This window comes from Hemitrygon akajei, chromosome 10, assembly GCF_048418815.1.
Source record: "Hemitrygon akajei chromosome 10, sHemAka1.3, whole genome shotgun sequence".
NCBI lineage: Eukaryota > Metazoa > Chordata > Chondrichthyes > Myliobatiformes > Dasyatidae > Hemitrygon > Hemitrygon akajei.
Genome location: NC_133133.1, coordinates 95,955,988 through 95,974,643, shown reverse-complemented (window position 1 = coordinate 95,974,643; position 18,656 = coordinate 95,955,988).

The window sequence follows — 18,656 nt, the reverse complement described above, 5'->3', positions numbered from 1 at the left end:
GGTGCTCGACACCGTGCATTGTGACTGTTGTGGAAATGAGATGAGGTGCTCGACCCCATGCAATGTGACTCTTGTGGAAATGTGATGTTCAACCCCATACATTGTGACTGTTGTGGATATGAGGTGCTTGACCTCGTGCGTTGTGACTGTTGTGGACATGTGATGCTTGACCCCATGCATTGTGACTGTTGTGGAAATGAGGTGCTCGACCCCATACATTGTGACTGTTGTGGAAATGTGATGCTCTACCCCGTGCATTGTGACTGTTGTGGAAATGTGGTTCTTGACCCCGTGAATTGTGACTGTTGTGGAAATGAGGTGCTCGACCCCATGCATTGTGACTGTTGTGGAAATGAGGTGCTCAACCCCGTGCATTGTGACTGTTGTGGAAATGTGATGCTCTACCCCGTGCATTGTGACTGTTGTAGAAATGTGGTTCTTGACCCCGTGAATTGTGACTGTTGTGGAAATGAGGTGCTCGACCCCATACATTGTGACTGTTGTGGAAATGAGGTGCTCCACCCCATGCATTGTGACTGTTGTGGAAATGTGGTGATCGACCTCGTGCAATGTGACTGTTGTGGAAATGTGGTGCTTGACCCCATGCATTTTGACTGTTGTGGAAATGTGGTGCTCGACCCCATACATTGTGACTGATGTGGATATGTGGTGCTGGAGCCCATGCATTTGGACTGTTGTGGAAATGTGATGCTCAAACCCATACATTGTGACTGTTGTGGAAATGAGGTGCTTGACCCCGTGCATTGTGACTGTTGTGGACATGTGATGCTTGACCCCATGCATTGTGACTGTTGTGGAAATGTGGTGCTCGACCCCATGCATTGTTACTGTTGTGGAAATGAGGTGCTTGACCCCTTGCATTGTGATTGTTGTGGAAATGAGGTGCTCAACCCCGTGCATTGTGACTGTTGTGGAAATGTGATGCACTACCCCGTGCATTGTGAATGTTGTGGAAATGTGGTTCTTGACCCCGTGAATTGTGACTGTTGTGGAAATGAGGTGCTCGACCCCATACATTGTGACTGTTATGGAAATGAAGTGCTCCACCCCATGCATTGTGACTGTTGTGGAAATGTGGTTCTCGATCCCGTGCATTGTGACTGTTGTGGAAATGTGGTGCTTGACCCCATGCATTGTGACTGTTGTGGAAATGTGGTGCTCAACCCCGTACATTGTGACTGTTGTGGAAATGAGGTGCTTGACCCCGTGCATTGTGACTGTTGTGGACATGTGATGCTTGACCCCATGCATTGTGACTGTTGTGGAAATGAGGTGCTCGACCCCATACATTGTGACTGTTGTGGAAATGTGATGCTCTACCCCGTGCATTGTGACTGTTGTGGAAATGTGGTTCTTGACCCCGTGAATTGTGACTGTTGTGGAAATGAGGTGCTCGACCCCATACATTGTGACTGTTGTGGAAATGTGGTGCTCCACCCCATGCATTGTGACTGTTGTGGAAAGGTGGTGCTCGACCCCGTGCATTGTGACTGTTGTGGAAATGTGATGCTTGACGGCATTCATTGTGACTGTTGTTGAAATGTGTTGCTCGACCCCTTGCATTGTGACTGTTGTGGAAATGAGATGAGGTGCTTGACCCTGTGCATTGTGACTGTTGTGGAAATGTGTTGCTTGACCCCGTGCATTGTAACTGTTGTGGAAATGTGGTGCTTGACCCCTTGCATTGTGACTGTTGTGGAAATGAGATGCGGTGCTTGACCCCGTGCATTGTGACTGTCCTGGAAATGTGGTTCTTGACTCCGTGAATTGTGACTGTTGTGGAAATGAGGTGCTCGACCCCATGCATTGTGACTGTTGTGGAAATGTGGTGCTCGACACCGTGCATTGTGACTGTTGTGGAAATGAGATGGGGTGCTCGACCCCATGCAATGTGACTCTTGTGGAAATGTGATGTTCAACCCCATGCATTGTGACTGTTGTGGATATGAGGTGCTTGACCTCGTGCGTTTTAACTGTTGTGGACATGTGATGCTTGACCCCATGCATTGTGACTGTTGTGGAAATGAGGTGCTCGACCCCATACATTGTGACTGTTGTGGAAATGTGATGCTTTACCCCGTGCATTGTGACTGTTGTGGAAATGTGTTGCTTGACCCCGTGCATTTTGACTGTTGTGGAAATGTGGTGCTTGACCCCTTGCATTGTGACTGTTGTGGAAATGAGATGCGGTGCTTGACCCCGTGCATTGTGACTGTCGTGGAAATGTGGTTCTTGACTCCATGAATTGTGACTGTTGTGGAAATGAGGTGCTCGACCCCATGCATTGTGACTGTTGTGGAAATGTGGTGCTCGACCCTGTGCATTGTGACTGTTGTGGAAATGAGATGAGGTGCTTTACCCCGTGCATTGTGACTGTTGTGGAAATGAGATGAGGTGCTAGACCCCATGCAATGTGACTCTTGTGGAAATGTGATGTTCAACCCCATACATTGTGACTGTTGTGGATATGAGGTGCTTGACCTCGTGCGTTGTGACTGTTGTGGACATGTGATGATTGACCCCATGCATTTTGACTGTTGTGGAAATGAGGTGCTCGACCCCATACATTGTGACTGTTCTGGAAATGTGATGCTCTACCCCGTGCATTGTGACTGTTGTGGAAATGTGGTTCTTGACCCCGTGAATTGTGACTGTTGTGGAAATGAAGTGCTCGACCCCATACATTGTGACTGTTGTGGAAATGAGGTGCTCCACCCCATGCATTGTGACTGTTGTGGAAATGTGGTGCTCGACCCCGTGCATTGTGACTGTTGTGGAAATGTGATGCTTGACGGCATCAATTGTGACTGTTGTGGAAATGTGTTGCTCGACCACATGCATTGTGACTGTTGTGGAAATGTGTTGCTTGACCCCGTGCATTGTGACTGTTATGGAAATGTTGTGCTTGACCCCTTGCATTGTGACTGTTGTGGAAATGAGATGCGGTGCTTGACCCCGTGCATTGTGACTGTTGTGGAAATGTGTTGCTTGACCCCGTGCATTGTGACTGTTGTGGAAATGTGGTGCTTGACCCCGTGAATTGTGACTGTTGTGGAAATGAGGTGCTCGACCCCATGCATTGTGACTGTTGTGGAAATCTGGTGCTCGAACCCGTGCATTGTGACTGTTGTGGAAATGAGATGAGGTGCTTTACCCCGTGCATTGTGACTGTTGTAGAAATGAGATGAGGTGCTCGACCCCATGCAATGTGACTCTTGTGGAAATGTGATGTTCCGCCCCATACATTGTGACTGTTGTGGATATGAGGTGCTTGACCTCGTGCATTGTGACTGTTGTGGACATGTGATGATTGACCCCATGCATTTTGAATGTTTTGGAAATGAGGTGCTCGACCCCATACATTGTGACTGTTCTGGAAATGTGATGCTCTACCCCGTGCATTGTGACTGTTGTGGAAATGTGGTTCTTGATCCCGTGAATTGTGACTGTTGTGGAAATGAGGTGCTTGACCCCATACATTGTGACTGTTGTGGAAATGAGGTGCTCCACCCCATGCATTGTGACTGTTGTGGAAATGTGATGCTTGACGGCATCAATTGTGACTGTTGTGGAAATGTGTTGCTCGACCACAAGCATTGTGACTGTTGTGGAAATGTGTTGCTTGACCCCGTGCATTGTGACTGTTATGGAAATGTGGTGCTTGACCCCTTGCATTGTGACTGTTGTGGAAATGAGATGCGGTGCTTGACCCCGTGCATTGTGACTGTTGTGGAAATGTGGTGCTTGACCCCTTGCATTGTGACTGTTGTGGAAATGTGATGAGGTGCTTGACCCTGTGCATTGTGACTGTTGTGGAAATGTGTTGCTTGACCCCGTGCATTGTGACTGTTGTGGAAATGTGGTGCTTGACCCCTTGCATTGTGACTGTTGTGGAAATGAGATGCGGTGCTTGACCCCGTGCATTGTGACTGTCGTGGAAATGTGGTTCTTGACTCCGTGAATTGTGACTGTTGTGGAAATGAGGTGCACGACCCCATGCATTGTGACTGTTGTGGAAATGTGCTGCTCGACCCCGTTCATTGTGACTGTTGTGGAAATGAGATGAGGTGCTTTACCCCGTGCATTGTGACTGTTGTGGAAATGAGATGAGGTGCTCGACCCCATGCAATGTGACTCTTGTGGAAATGTGATGTTCCGCCCCATACATTGTGACTGTTGTGGATATGAGGTACTTGACCTCGTGCATTGTGACTGTTGTGGAAATGAGGTGCTCAACCCCGTGCATTGTGACTGTTGTGGAAATGTGATGCTCTACCCCGAGCATAGTGACTGTTGTGGAAATGTGGTTCTTGACCCCTTAAATTGTGACTGTTGTGGAAATGAGGTGCTCGACCCCATACATTGTGACTGTTGTGGAAATGAGGTGCTTGACCCCATGCATTGTGACTGTTGTGGAAATGAGGTGCTCAACCCCGTGCATTGTGACTGTTGTGGAAATGTGATGCTCTACCCCGAGCATTGTGACTGTTGTGGAAATGTGGTTCTTGACCCCTTAAATTGTGACTGTTGTGGAAATGAGGTGCTCGACCCCATACATTGTGACTGTTGTGGAAATGAGGTGCTTGACCCCATGCATTGTGACTGTTGTGGAAATGAGGTGCTCAACCCCGTGCATTGTGACTGTTGTGAAAATGTGATGCTCTACCCCGTGCATTGTGACTGTTGTGGAAATGTGGTTCTTGACCCCGTGAATTGTGACTGTTGTGGAAATGAGGTGCTCGACCCCATACATTGTGACTGTTGTGGAAATGAGGTGCTCCACCCCATGCATTGTGACTGTTGTGGAAATGTGGTGATCGACCTCGTGCAATGTGACTGTTGTGGAAATGTGGTGCTTGACCCCATGCATTTTGACTGTTGTGGAAATGTGTTGCTTGACCCCGTGCATTGTGACTGTTGTGGACATGTGATGCTTGACCCCATGCATTGTGACTGTTGTGGAAATGTGGTGCTCGACCCCATGCATTGTGACTGTTGTGGAAATGAGGTGCTTGACCCCATACATTGTGACTGTTGTGGAAATGAGGTGCTCCACCCCATGCATTGTGACTGTTGTGGAAATGTGTTGCTTGACCCCGTGCATTGTGACTGTTATGGAAATGTGGTGCTTGACCCCTTGCATTGTGACTGTTGTGGAAATGAGATGCGGTGCTTGACCCCGTGCATTGTGACTGTTGTGGAAATGTGGTGCTTGACCCCTTGCATTGTGACTGTTGTGGAAATGTGATGAGGTGCTTGACCCTGTGCATTGTGACTGTTGTGGAAATGTGTTGCTTGACCCCGTGCATTGTGACTGTTGTGGAAATGTGGTGCTTGACCCCTTGCATTGTGACTGTTGTGGAAATGAGATGCGGTGCTTGACCCCGTGCATTGTGACTGTCGTGGAAATGTGGTTCTTGACTCCGTGAATTGTGACTGTTGTGGAAATGAGGTGCACGACCCCATGCATTGTGACTGTTGTGGAAATGTGCTGCTCGACCCCGTTCATTGTGACTGTTGTGGAAATGAGATGAGGTGCTTTACCCCGTGCATTGTGACTGTTGTGGACATGTGATGATTGACCCCATGCATTGAAACTGTTGTGGAAATGTGGTGCTTGACCCCATGCATTGTGACTGTTGTGGAAATGAGGTGCTCGACCCCATACATTGTGACTGTTGTGGAAATGAGGTGCTTGACCCCATGCATTGTGACTGTTGTGGAAATGAGGTGCTCAACCCCGTGCATTGTGACTGTTGTGGAAATGTGATGCTCTACCCCGAGCATAGTGACTGTTGTGGAAATGTGGTTCTTGACCCCTTAAATTGTGACTGTTGTGGAAATGAGGTGCTCGACCCCATACATTGTGACTGTTGTGGAAATGAGGTGCTTGACCCCATGCATTGTGACTGTTGTGGAAATGAGGTGCTCAACCCCGTGCATTGTGACTGTTGTGGAAATGTGATGCTCTACCCCGAGCATTGTGACTGTTGTGGAAATGTGGTTCTTGACCCCTTAAATTGTGACTGTTGTGGAAATGAGGTGCTCGACCCCATACATTGTGACTGTTGTGTAAATGAGGTGCTTGACCCCATGCATTGTGACTGTTGTGGAAATGAGGTGCTCAACCCCGTGCATTGTGACTGTTGTGAAAATGTGATGCTCTACCCCGTGCATTGTGACTGTTGTGGAAATGTGGTTCTTGACCCCGTGAATTGTGACTGTTGTGGAAATGAGGTGCTCGACCCCATACATTGTGACTGTTGTGGAAATGAGGTGCTCCACCCCATGCATTGTGACTGTTGTGGAAATGTGGTGATCGACCTCGTGCAATGTGACTGTTGTGGAAATGTGGTGCTTGACCCCATGCATTTTGACTGTTGTGGAAATGTGGTGCTCGACCCCATACATTGTGACTGATGTGGATATGTGGTGCTGGAGCCCATGCATTTGGACAGTTGTGGAAATGTGATGCTCAAACCCATACATTGTGACTGTTGTGGAAATGAGGTGCTTGACCCCGTGCATTGTGACTGTTGTGGACATGTGATGCTTGACCCCATGCATTGTGACTGTTGTGGAAATGTGGTGCTCGACCCCATGCATTGTGACTGTTGTGGAAATGAGGTGCTTGACCCCATACATTGTGACTGTTGTGGAAATGAGGTGCTCCACCCCATGCATTGTGACTGTTGTGGAAATGTGTTGCTTGACCCCGTGCATTGTGACTGTTATGGAAATGTGGTGCTTGACCCCTTGCATTGTGACTGTTGTGGAAATGAGATGCGGTGCTTGACCCCGTGCATTGTGACTGTTGTGGAAATGTGGTGCTTGACCCCTTGCATTGTGACTGTTGTGGAAATGTGATGAGGTGCTTGACCCTGTGCATTGTGACTGTTGTGGAAATGTGTTGCTTGACCCCGTGCATTGTGACTGTTGTGGAAATGTGGTGCTTGACCCCTTGCATTGTGACTGTTGTGGAAATGAGATGCGGTGCTTGACCCCGTGCATTGTGACTGTCGTGGAAATGTGGTTCTTGACTCCGTGAATTGTGACTGTTGTGGAAATGAGGTGCACGACCCCATGCATTGTGACTGTTGTGGAAATGTGCTGCTCGACCCCGTTCATTGTGACTGTTGTGGAAATGAGATGAGGTGCTTTACCCCGTGCATTGTGACTGTTGTGGACATGTGATGATTGACCCCATGCATTGAAACTGTTGTGGAAATGTGGTGCTTGACCCCATGCATTGTGACTGTTGTGGAAATGAGGTGCTCGACCCCATACATTGTGACTGTTGTGGAAATGAGGTGCTTGACCCCATGCATTGTGACTGTTGTGGAAATGAGGTGCTCAACCCCGTGCATTGTGACTGTTGTGGAAATGTGATGCTCTACCCCGAGCATAGTGACTGTTGTGGAAATGTGGTTCTTGACCCCTTAAATTGTGACTGTTGTGGAAATGAGGTGCTCGACCCCATACATTGTGACTGTTGTGGAAATGAGGTGCTTGACCCCATGCATTGTGACTGTTGTGGAAATGAGGTGCTCAACCCCGTGCATTGTGACTGTTGTGGAAATGTGATGCTCTACCCCGAGCATTGTGACTGTTGTGGAAATGTGGTTCTTGACCCCTTAAATTGTGACTGTTGTGGAAATGAGGTGCTCGACCCCATACATTGTGACTGTTGTGTAAATGAGGTGCTTGACCCCATGCATTGTGACTGTTGTGGAAATGAGGTGCTCAACCCCGTGCATTGTGACTGTTGTGAAAATGTGATGCTCTACCCCGTGCATTGTGACTGTTGTGGAAATGTGGTTCTTGACCCCGTGAATTGTGACTGTTGTGGAAATGAGGTGCTCGACCCCATACATTGTGACTGTTGTGGAAATGAGGTGCTCCACCCCATGCATTGTGACTGTTGTGGAAATGTGGTGATCGACCTCGTGCAATGTGACTGTTGTGGAAATGTGGTGCTTGACCCCATGCATTTTGACTGTTGTGGAAATGTGGTGCTCGACCCCATACATTGTGACTGATGTGGATATGTGGTGCTGGAGCCCATGCATTTGGACAGTTGTGGAAATGTGATGCTCAAACCCATACATTGTGACTGTTGTGGAAATGAGGTGCTTGACCCCGTGCATTGTGACTGTTGTGGACATGTGATGCTTGACCCCATGCATTGTGACTGTTGTGGAAATGTGGTGCTCGACCCCATGCATTGTGACTGTTGTGGAAATGAGGTGCTTGACCCCTTGCATTGTGACTGTTGTGGAAATGAGGTGCTCAACCCCGTGCATTGTGACTGTTGTGGAAATGTGATGCTCTACCCCGTGCATTGTGAATGTTGTGGAAATGTGGTTCTTGACCCCGTGAATTGTGACTGTTGTGGAAATGAGGTGCTCGACCCCATATATTGTGACTGTTGTGGAAATGAAGTGCTCCACCCCATGCATTGTGACTGTTGTGGAAATGTGGTGCTCGACCCCGTGCATTGTGACTGTTGTGGAAATGTGGTGCTTGACCACATGCATTGTGACTGTTGTGGAAATGTGGTGCTCGACCCCATACATTGTGACTGATGTGGAGATGTGGTGCTGGAGCCCATGCATTTGGACTGTTGTGGAAATGTGATGCTCAACCCCGTACATTGTGACTGTTGTGGAAATGAGGTGCTTGACCCCGTGCATTGTGACTGTTGTGGAAATGTGGTGCTCGACCCCATACATTGTGACTGATGTGGAGATGTGGTGCTGGAGCCCATGCATTTGGACTGTTGTGGACATGTGATGCTTGACCCCATGCATTGTGACTGTTGTGGAAATGAGGTGCTCGACCCCATACATTGTGACTGTTGTGGAAATGTGATGCTCTACCCCGTGCATTGTGACTGTTGTGGAAATGTGGTTCTTGACCCCGTGAGTTGTGACTGTTGTGGAAATCAGGTGCTCGACCCCATACATTGTGACTGTTCTGGAAATGTGGTGCTCCACCCCATGCATTGTGACTGTTGTGGAAAGGTGGTGCTCGACCCCGTGCATTGTGACTGTTGTGGAAATGTGATGCTTGACGGCATTCATTGTGACTGTTGTTGAAATGTGTTGCTCGACCACGTGCATTGTGACTGTTGTGGAAATGTGTTGCTTGACCCCTTGCATTGTGACTGTTGTGGAAATGAGATGAGGTGCTTGACCCTGTGCATTGTGACTGTTGTGGAAATGTGTTGCTTGACCCCGTGCATTGTGACTGTTGTGGAAATGAAGTGCTCCACCCCATGCATTGTGACTTGTGGAAATGTGGTGCTCGACCCCGTGCATTGTGACTGTTGTGGAAATGTGGTGCTTGACCACATGCATTGTGACTGTTGTGGAAATGTGGTGCTCGACCCCAAACATTGTGACTGATGTGGAGATGTGGTGCTGGAGCCCATGCATTTGGACTGTTGTGGAAATGTGATGCTCAACCCCGTACATTGTGACTGTTGTGGAAATGAGGTGCTTGACCCCGTGCATTGTGACTGTTGTGGAAATGTGGTGCTCGACCCCATACATTGTGACTGATGTGGAGATGTGGTGCTGGAGCCCATGCATTTGGACTGTTGTGGACATGTGATGCTTGACCCCATGCATTGTGACTGTTGTGGAAATGAGGTGCTCGACCCCATACATTGTGACTGTTGTGGAAATGTGATGCTCTACCCCGTGCATTGTGACTGTTGTGGAAATGTGGTTCTTGACCCCGTGAGTTGTGACTGTTGTGGAAATGAGGTGCTCGACCCCATACATTGTGACTGTTGTGGAAATGTGGTGCTCCACCCCATGCATTGTGACTGTTGTGGAAAGGTGGTGCTCGACCCCGTGCATTGTGACTGTTGTGGAAATGTGATGCTTGACGGCATTCATTGTGACTGTTGTTGAAATGTGTTGCTCGACCACGTGCATTGTGACTGTTGTGGAAATGTGTTGCTTGACCCCTTGCATTGTGACTGTTGTGGAAATGAGATGAGGTGCTTGACCCTGTGCATTGTGACTGTTGTGGAAATGTGTTGCTTGACCCCGTGCATTGTGACTGTTGTGGAAATGTGGTGCTTGACCCCTTGCATTGTGACTGTTGTGGAAATGTGATGCTCTACCCCGAGCATAGTGACTGTTGTTGAAATGTGGTTCTTGACCCCTTAAATTGTGACTGTTGTGGAAATGAGGTGCTCGACCCCATACATTGTGACTGTTGTGGAAATGAGGTGCTTGACCCCATGCATTGTGACTGTTGTGGAAATGAGGTGCTCAACCCCGTGCATTGTGACTGTTGTGGAAATGTGATGCTCTACCCCGAGCATTGTGACTGTTGTGGAAATGTGGTTCTTGACCCCTTAAATTGTGACTGTTGTGGAAATGAGGTGCTCGACCCCATACATTGTGACTGTTGTGGAAATGAGGTGCTTGACCCCATGCATTGTGACTGTTGTGGAAATGAGGTGCTCAACCCCGTGCATTGTGACTGTTGTGGAAATGTGATGCTCTACCCCGTGCATTGTGACTGTTGTGGAAATGTGGTTCTTGACCCCGTGAATTGTGACTGTTGTGGAAATGTGGTGATCGACCTCGTGCAATGTGACTGTTGTGGAAATGTGGTGCTTGACCCCATGCATTTTGACTGTTGTGGAAATGTGGTGCTCGACCCCATACATTGTGACTGATGTGGATATGTGGTGCTGGAGCCCATGCATTTGGACTGTTGTGGAAATGTGATGCTCAAACCCAGACATTGTGACTGTTGTGGAAATGAGGTGCTTGACCCCGTGCATTGTGACTGTTGTGGACATGTGATGCTTGACCCCATGCATTGTGACTGTTGTGGAAATGTGGTGCTCGACCCCATGCATTGTGACTGTTGTGGAAATGAGGTGCTTGACCCCTTGCATTGTGACTGTTGTGGAAATGAGATGAGGTGCTTGACCCTGTGCATTGTGACTGTTGTGGAAATGTGTTGCTTGACCCCGTGCATTGTGACTGTTGTGGAAATGAAGTGCTCCACCCCATGCATTGTGACTTGTGGAAATGTGGTGCTCGACCCCGTGCATTGTGACTGTTGTGGAAATGTGGTGCTTGACCACATGCATTGTGACTGTTGTGGAAATGTGGTGCTCGACCCCAAACATTGTGACTGATGTGGAGATGTGGTGCTGGAGCCCATGCATTTGGACTGTTGTGGAAATGTGATGCTCAACCCCGTACATTGTGACTGTTGTGGAAATGAGGTGCTTGACCCCGTGCATTGTGACTGTTGTGGAAATGTGGTGCTCGACCCCATACATTGTGACTGATGTGGAGATGTGGTGCTGGAGCCCATGCATTTGGACTGTTGTGGACATGTGATGCTTGACCCCATGCATTGTGACTGTTGTAGAAATGAGGTGCTCAACCCCGTGCATTGTGACTGTTGTGGAAATGTGATGCTCTACCCCGTGCATTGTGAATGTTGTGGAAATGTGGTTCTTGACCCCGTGAATTGTGACTGTTGTGGAAATGAGGTGCTCGACCCCATACATTGTGACTGTTGTGGAAATGAAGTGCTCCACCCCATGCATTGTGACTGTTGTGGAAATGTGGTGCTCGACCCCGTGCATTGTGACTGTTGTGGAAATGTGGTGCTTGACCCCATGCATTGTGACTGTTGTGGAAATGTGGTGCTCGACCCCATACATTGTGACTGATGTGGAGATGTGGTGCTGGAGCCCATGCATTTGGACTGTTGTGGAAATGTGATGCTCAACCCCGTACATTGTGACTGTTGTGGAAATGAGGTGCTGGACCCCGTGCATTGTGATTGTTGTGGACATGTGATGCTTGACCCCATGCATTGTGACTGTTGTGGAAATGAGGTGCTCGACCCCATACATTGTGACTGTTGTGGAAATGTGATGCTCTACCCCGTGCATAGTGACTGTTGTGGAAATGTGGTTCTTGACCCCGTGAGTTGTGACTGTTGTGGAAATGAGGTGCTCGACCCCATACATTGTGACTGTTGTGGAAATGTGGTGCTCCACCCCATGCATTGTGACTGTTGTGGAAAGGTGGTGCTCGACCCCGTGCATTGTGACTGTTGTGGAAATGTGATGCTTGACGGCATTCATTGTGACTGTTGTTGAAATGTGTTGCTCGACCACGTGCATTGTGACTGTTGTGGAAATGTGGTTCTTGACCCCGTGAATTGTGACTGTTGTGGAAATGAGGTGCTCGACCCCATACATTGTGACTGTTGTGGAAATGAGGTGCTCCACCCCATGCATTGTGACTGTTGTGGAAATGTGGTGATCGACCTCGTGCAATGTGACTTTTGTGGAAATGTGGTGCTTGACCCCATGCATTTTGACTGTTGTGGAAATGTGGTGCTCGACCCCATACATTGTGACAGATGTGGATATGTGGTGCTGGAGCCCATGCATTTGGACTGTTGTGGAAATGTGATGCTCAAACCCATACATTGTGACTGTTGTGGAAATGAGGTGCTTGACCCAGTGCATTGTGACTGTTGTGGACATGTGATGCTTGACCCCATGCATTGTGACTGTTGTGGAAATGTGGTGCTCGACCCCATGCATTGTGACTGTTGTGGAAATGAGGTGCTTGACCCCTTGCATTGTGACTGTTGTGGAAATGAGGTGCTCAACCCCGTGCATTGTGACTGTTGTGGAAATGTGATGCTCTACCCCGTGCATTGTGAATGTTGTGGAAATGTGGTTCTTGACCCCGTGAATTGTGACTGTTGTGGAAATGAGGTGCTCGACCCCGTCCATTGTGCCTGTTGTGGAAATGTGGTGCTTGACCACATGCATTGTGACTGTTGTGGAAATGTGGTGCTCGACCCCGTGCATTGTGACTGTTGTGGAAATGTGGTGCTCGACCCCATACATTGCGACTGATGTGGAGATGTGGTGCTGGAGCCCATGCATTTGGACTGTTGTGGACATGTGATGCTTGACCCCATGCATTGTGACTGTTGTGGAAATGAGGTGCTCGACCCCATACATTGTGACGGTTGTGGAAATGTGATGCTCTACCCCGTGCATTGTGACTGTTGTGGAAATGTGGTTCTTGACCCCGTGAGTTGTGACTGTTGTGGAAATGAGGTGCTCGACCCCATACATTGTGACTGTTGTGGAAATGTGGTGCTCCACCCCATGCATTGTGACTGTTGTGGAAAGGTGGTGCTCGACCCCGTGCATTGTGACTGTTGTGGAAATGTGATGCTTGACGGCATTCATTGTGACTGTTGTTGAAATGTGTTGCTCGACCACGTGCATTGTGACTGTTGTGGAAATGTGTTGCTTGACCCCTTGCATTGTGACTGTTGTGGAAATGAGATGAGGTGCTTGACCCTGTGCATTGTGACTGTTGTGGAAATGTGTTGCTTGACCCCGTGCATTGTGACTGTTGTGGAAATGTGGTGCTTGACCCCTTGCATTGTGACTGTTGTGGAAATGAGATGCGGTGCATGACCCCGTGCATTGTGACTGTCGTGGAAATGTGGTTCTTGACTCCGTGAATTGTGACTGTTGTGGAAATGAGGTGCACGACCCCATGCATTGTGACTGTTGTGGAAATGTGGTGCTCGACACCGTGCATTGTGACTGTTGTGGAAATGAGTTGCTCAACCCCGTGCATTGTGACTGTTGTGGAAATGTGACGCTCTACCCCGAGCATAGTGACTGTTGTGGAAATGTGGTTCTTGACCCCTTAAATTGTGACTGTTGTGGAAATGAGGTGCTCGACCCCATACATTGTGACTGTTGTGGAAATGAGGTGCTTGACCCCATGCATTGTGACTGTTGTGGAAATGAGGTGCTCAACCCCGTGCATTGTGACTGTTGTGGAAATGTGATGCTCTACCCCGAGCATTGTGACTGTTGTGGAAATGTGGTTCTTGACCCCTTAAATTGTGACTGTTGTGGAAATGAGGTGCTCGACCCCATACATTGTGACTGTTGTGGAAATGAGGTGCTTGACCCCATGCATTGTGACTGTTGTGGAAATGAGGTGCTCAAACCCGTGCATTGTGACTGTTGTGGAAATGTGATGCTCTACCCCGTGCATTGTGACTGTTGTGGAAATGTGGTTCTTGACCCCGTGAATTGTGACTGTTGTGGAAATGAGGTGCTCGACCCCATACATTGTGACTGTTGTGGAAATGAGGTGCTCCACCCCATGCATTGTGACTGTTGTGGAAATGTGGTGATCGACCTCGTGCAATGTGACTGTTGTGGAAATGTGGTTCTTGACCCCGTGAGTTGTGACTGTTGTGGAAATGAGGTGCTCGACCCCATACATTGTGACTGTTCTGGAAATGTGGTGCTCCACCCCATGCATTGTGACTGTTGTGGAAATGAGGTGCTCGACCCCGTCCATTGTGCCTGTTGTGGAAATGTGGTGCTTGACCACATGCATTGTGACTGTTGTGGAAATGTGGTGCTCGACCCCGTGCATTGTGACTGTTGTGGAAATGTGGTGCTCGACCCCATACATTGCGACTGATGTGGAGATGTGGTGCTGGAGCCCATGCATTTGGACTGTTGTGGACATGTGATGCTTGACCCCATGCATTGTGACTGTTGTGGAAATGAGGTGCTCGACCCCATACATTGTGACGGTTGTGGAAATGTGATGCTCTACCCCGTGCATTGTGACTGTTGTGGAAATGTGGTTCTTGACCCCGTGAGTTGTGACTGTTGTGGAAATGAGGTGCTCGACCCCATACATTGTGACTGTTGTGGAAATGTGGTGCTCCACCCCATGCATTGTGACTGTTGTGGAAAGGTGGTGCTCGACCCCGTGCATTGTGACTGTTGTGGAAATGTGATGCTTGACGGCATTCATTGTGACTGTTGTTGAAATGTGTTGCTCGACCACGTGCATTGTGACTGTTGTGGAAATGTGTTGCTTGACCCCTTGCATTGTGACTGTTGTGGAAATGAGATGAGGTGCTTGACCCTGTGCATTGTGACTGTTGTGGAAATGTGTTGCTTGACCCCGTGCATTGTGACTGTTGTGGAAATGTGGTGCTTGACCCCTTGCATTGTGACTGTTGTGGAAATGAGATGCGGTGCATGACCCCGTGCATTGTGACTGTCGTGGAAATGTGGTTCTTGACTCCGTGAATTGTGACTGTTGTGGAAATGAGGTGCACGACCCCATGCATTGTGACTGTTGTGGAAATGTGGTGCTCGACACCGTGCATTGTGACTGTTGTGGAAATGAGTTGCTCAACCCCGTGCATTGTGACTGTTGTGGAAATGTGACGCTCTACCCCGAGCATAGTGACTGTTGTGGAAATGTGGTTCTTGACCCCTTAAATTGTGACTGTTGTGGAAATGAGGTGCTCGACCCCATACATTGTGACTGTTGTGGAAATGAGGTGCTTGACCCCATGCATTGTGACTGTTGTGGAAATGAGGTGCTCAACCCCGTGCATTGTGACTGTTGTGGAAATGTGATGCTCTACCCCGAGCATTGTGACTGTTGTGGAAATGTGGTTCTTGACCCCTTAAATTGTGACTGTTGTGGAAATGAGGTGCTCGACCCCATACATTGTGACTGTTGTGGAAATGAGGTGCTTGACCCCATGCATTGTGACTGTTGTGGAAATGAGGTGCTCAAACCCGTGCATTGTGACTGTTGTGGAAATGTGATGCTCTACCCCGTGCATTGTGACTGTTGTGGAAATGTGGTTCTTGACCCCGTGAATTGTGACTGTTGTGGAAATGAGGTGCTCGACCCCATACATTGTGACTGTTGTGGAAATGAGGTGCTCCACCCCATGCATTGTGACTGTTGTGGAAATGTGGTGATCGACCTCGTGCAATGTGACTGTTGTGGAAATGTGGTTCTTGACCCCGTGAGTTGTGACTGTTGTGGAAATGAGGTGCTCGACCCCATACATTGTGACTGTTCTGGAAATGTGGTGCTCCACCCCATGCATTGTGACTGTTGTGGAAAGGTGGTGCTCGACCCCGTGCATTGTGACTGTTGTGGAAATGTGATGCTTGACGGCATTCATTGTGACTGTTGTTGAAATGTGTTGCTCGACCACGTGCATTGTGACTGTTGTGGAAATGTGTTGCTTGACCCCTTGCATTGTGACTGTTGTGGAAATGAGATGAGGTGCTTGACCCTGTGCATTGTGACTGTTGTGGAAATGTGTTGCTTGACCCCGTGCATTGTGACTGTTGTGGAAATGAAGTGCTCCACCCCATGCATGGTGACTGTTGTGGAAATGTGGTGCTCGACCCCGTGCATTGTGACTGTTGTGGAAATGTGGTGCTTGACCACATGCATTGTGACTGTTGTGGAAATGTGGTGCTCGACCCCAAACATTGTGACTGATGTGGAGATGTGGTGCTGGAGCCCATGCATTTGGACTGTTGTGGAAATGTGGTTCTTGACCCCGTGAGTTGTGACTGTTGTGGAAATGAGGTGCTCGACCCCATACATTGTGACTGTTGTGGAAATGTGGTGCTCCACCCCATGCATTGTGACTGTTGTGGAAATGTGATGCTTGACGGCATTCATTGTGACTGTTGTTGAAATGTGTTGCTCGACCACGTGCATTGTGACTGTTGTGGAAATGTGTTGCTTGACCCCTTGCATTGTGACTGTTGTGGAAATGAGATGAGGTGCTTGACCCTGTGCATTGTGACTGTTGTGGAAATGTGTTGCTTGACCCCGTGCATTGTGACTGTTGTGGAAATGTGGTGCTTGACCCCTTGCATTGTGACTGTTGTGGAAATGAGATGCGGTGCATGACCCCGTGCATTGTGACTGTCGTGGAAATGTGGTTCTTGACTCCGTGAATTGTGACTGTTGTGGAAATGAGGTGCTCGACCCCATGCATTGTAACTGTTGTGGAAATGTGGTGCTCGACACCGTGCATTGTGACTGTTGTGGAAATGTGACGCTCTACACCGTGCATTGTGACTGTTGTGGAAATGTGATGCTCTACCCCGAGCATAGTGACTGTTGTGGAAATGTGGTTCTTGACCCCTTAAATTGTGACTGTTGTGGAAATGAGGTGCTCGACCCCATACATTGTGACTGTTGTGGAAATGAGGTGCTTGACCCCATGCATTGTGACTGTTGTGGAAATGAGGTGCTCAACCCCGTGCATTGTGACTGTTGTGGAAATGTGATGCTCTACCCCGAGCATTGTGACTGTTGTGGAAATGTGGTTCTTGACCCCTTAAATTGTGACTGTTGTGGAAATGAGGTGCTCGACCCCATACATTGTGACTGTTGTGGAAATGAGGTGCTTGACCCCATGCATTGTGACTGTTGTGGAAATGAGGTGCTCAACCCCGTGCATTGTGACTGTTGTGGAAATGTGATGCTCTACCCCGTGCATTGTGACTGTTGTGGAAATGTGGTTCTTGACCCCGTGAATTGTGACTGTTGTGGAAATGTGGTGATCGACCTCGTGCAATGTGACTGTTGTGGAAATGTGGTGCTTGACCCCATGCATTTTGACTGTTGTGGAAATGTGGTGCTCGACCCCATACATTGTGACTGATGTGGATATGTGGTGCTGGAGCCCATGCATTTGGACTGTTGTGGAAATGTGATGCTCAAACCCAGACATTGTGACTGTTGTGGAAATGAGGTGCTTGACCCCGTGCATTGTGACTGTTGTGGACATGTGATGCTTGACCCCATGCATTGTGACTGTTGTGGAAATGTGGTGCTCGACCCCATGCATTGTGACTGTTGTGGAAATGAGGTGCTTGACCCCTTGCATTGTGACTGTTGTAGAAATGAGGTGCTCAACCCCGTGCATTGTGACTGTTGTGGAAATGTGATGCTCTACCCCGTGCATTGTGAATGTTGTGGAAATGTGGTTCTTGACCCCGTGAATTGTGACTGTTGTGGAAATGAGGTGCTCGACCCCATACATTGTGACTGTTGTGGAAATGAAGTGCTCCACCCCATGCATTGTGACTGTTGTGGAAATGTGGTGCTCGACCCCGTGCATTGTGACTGTTGTGGAAATGTGGTGCTTGACCCCATTCATTGTGACTGTTGTGGAAATGTGGTGCTCGACCCCATACATTGTGACTGATGTGGAGATGTGGTGCTGGAGCCCATGCATTTGGACTGTTGTGGAAATGTGATGCTCAACCCCGTACATTGTGACTGTTGTGGAAATGAGGTGCTTGACCCCGTGCATTGTGATTGTTGTGGACATGTGATGCTTGACCCCATGCATTGTGACTGTTGTGGAAATGAGGTGCTCGACCCCATACATTGTGACTGTTGTGGAAATGTGATGCTCTACCCCGTGCATAGTGACTGTTGTGGAAATGTGGTTCTTGACCCCGTGAGTTGTGACTGTTGTGGAAATGAGGTGCTCGACCCCATACATTGTGACTGTTGTGGAAATGTGGTGCTCCACCCCATGCATTGTGACTGTTGTGGAAAGGTGGTGCTCGACCCCGTGCATTGTGACTGTTGTGGAAATGTGATGCTTGACGGCATTCATTGTGACTGTTGTTGAAATGTGTTGCTCGACCACGTGCATTGTGACTGTTGTGGAAATGTGGTTCTTGACCCCGTGAATTGTGACTGTTGTGGAAATGAGGTGCTCGA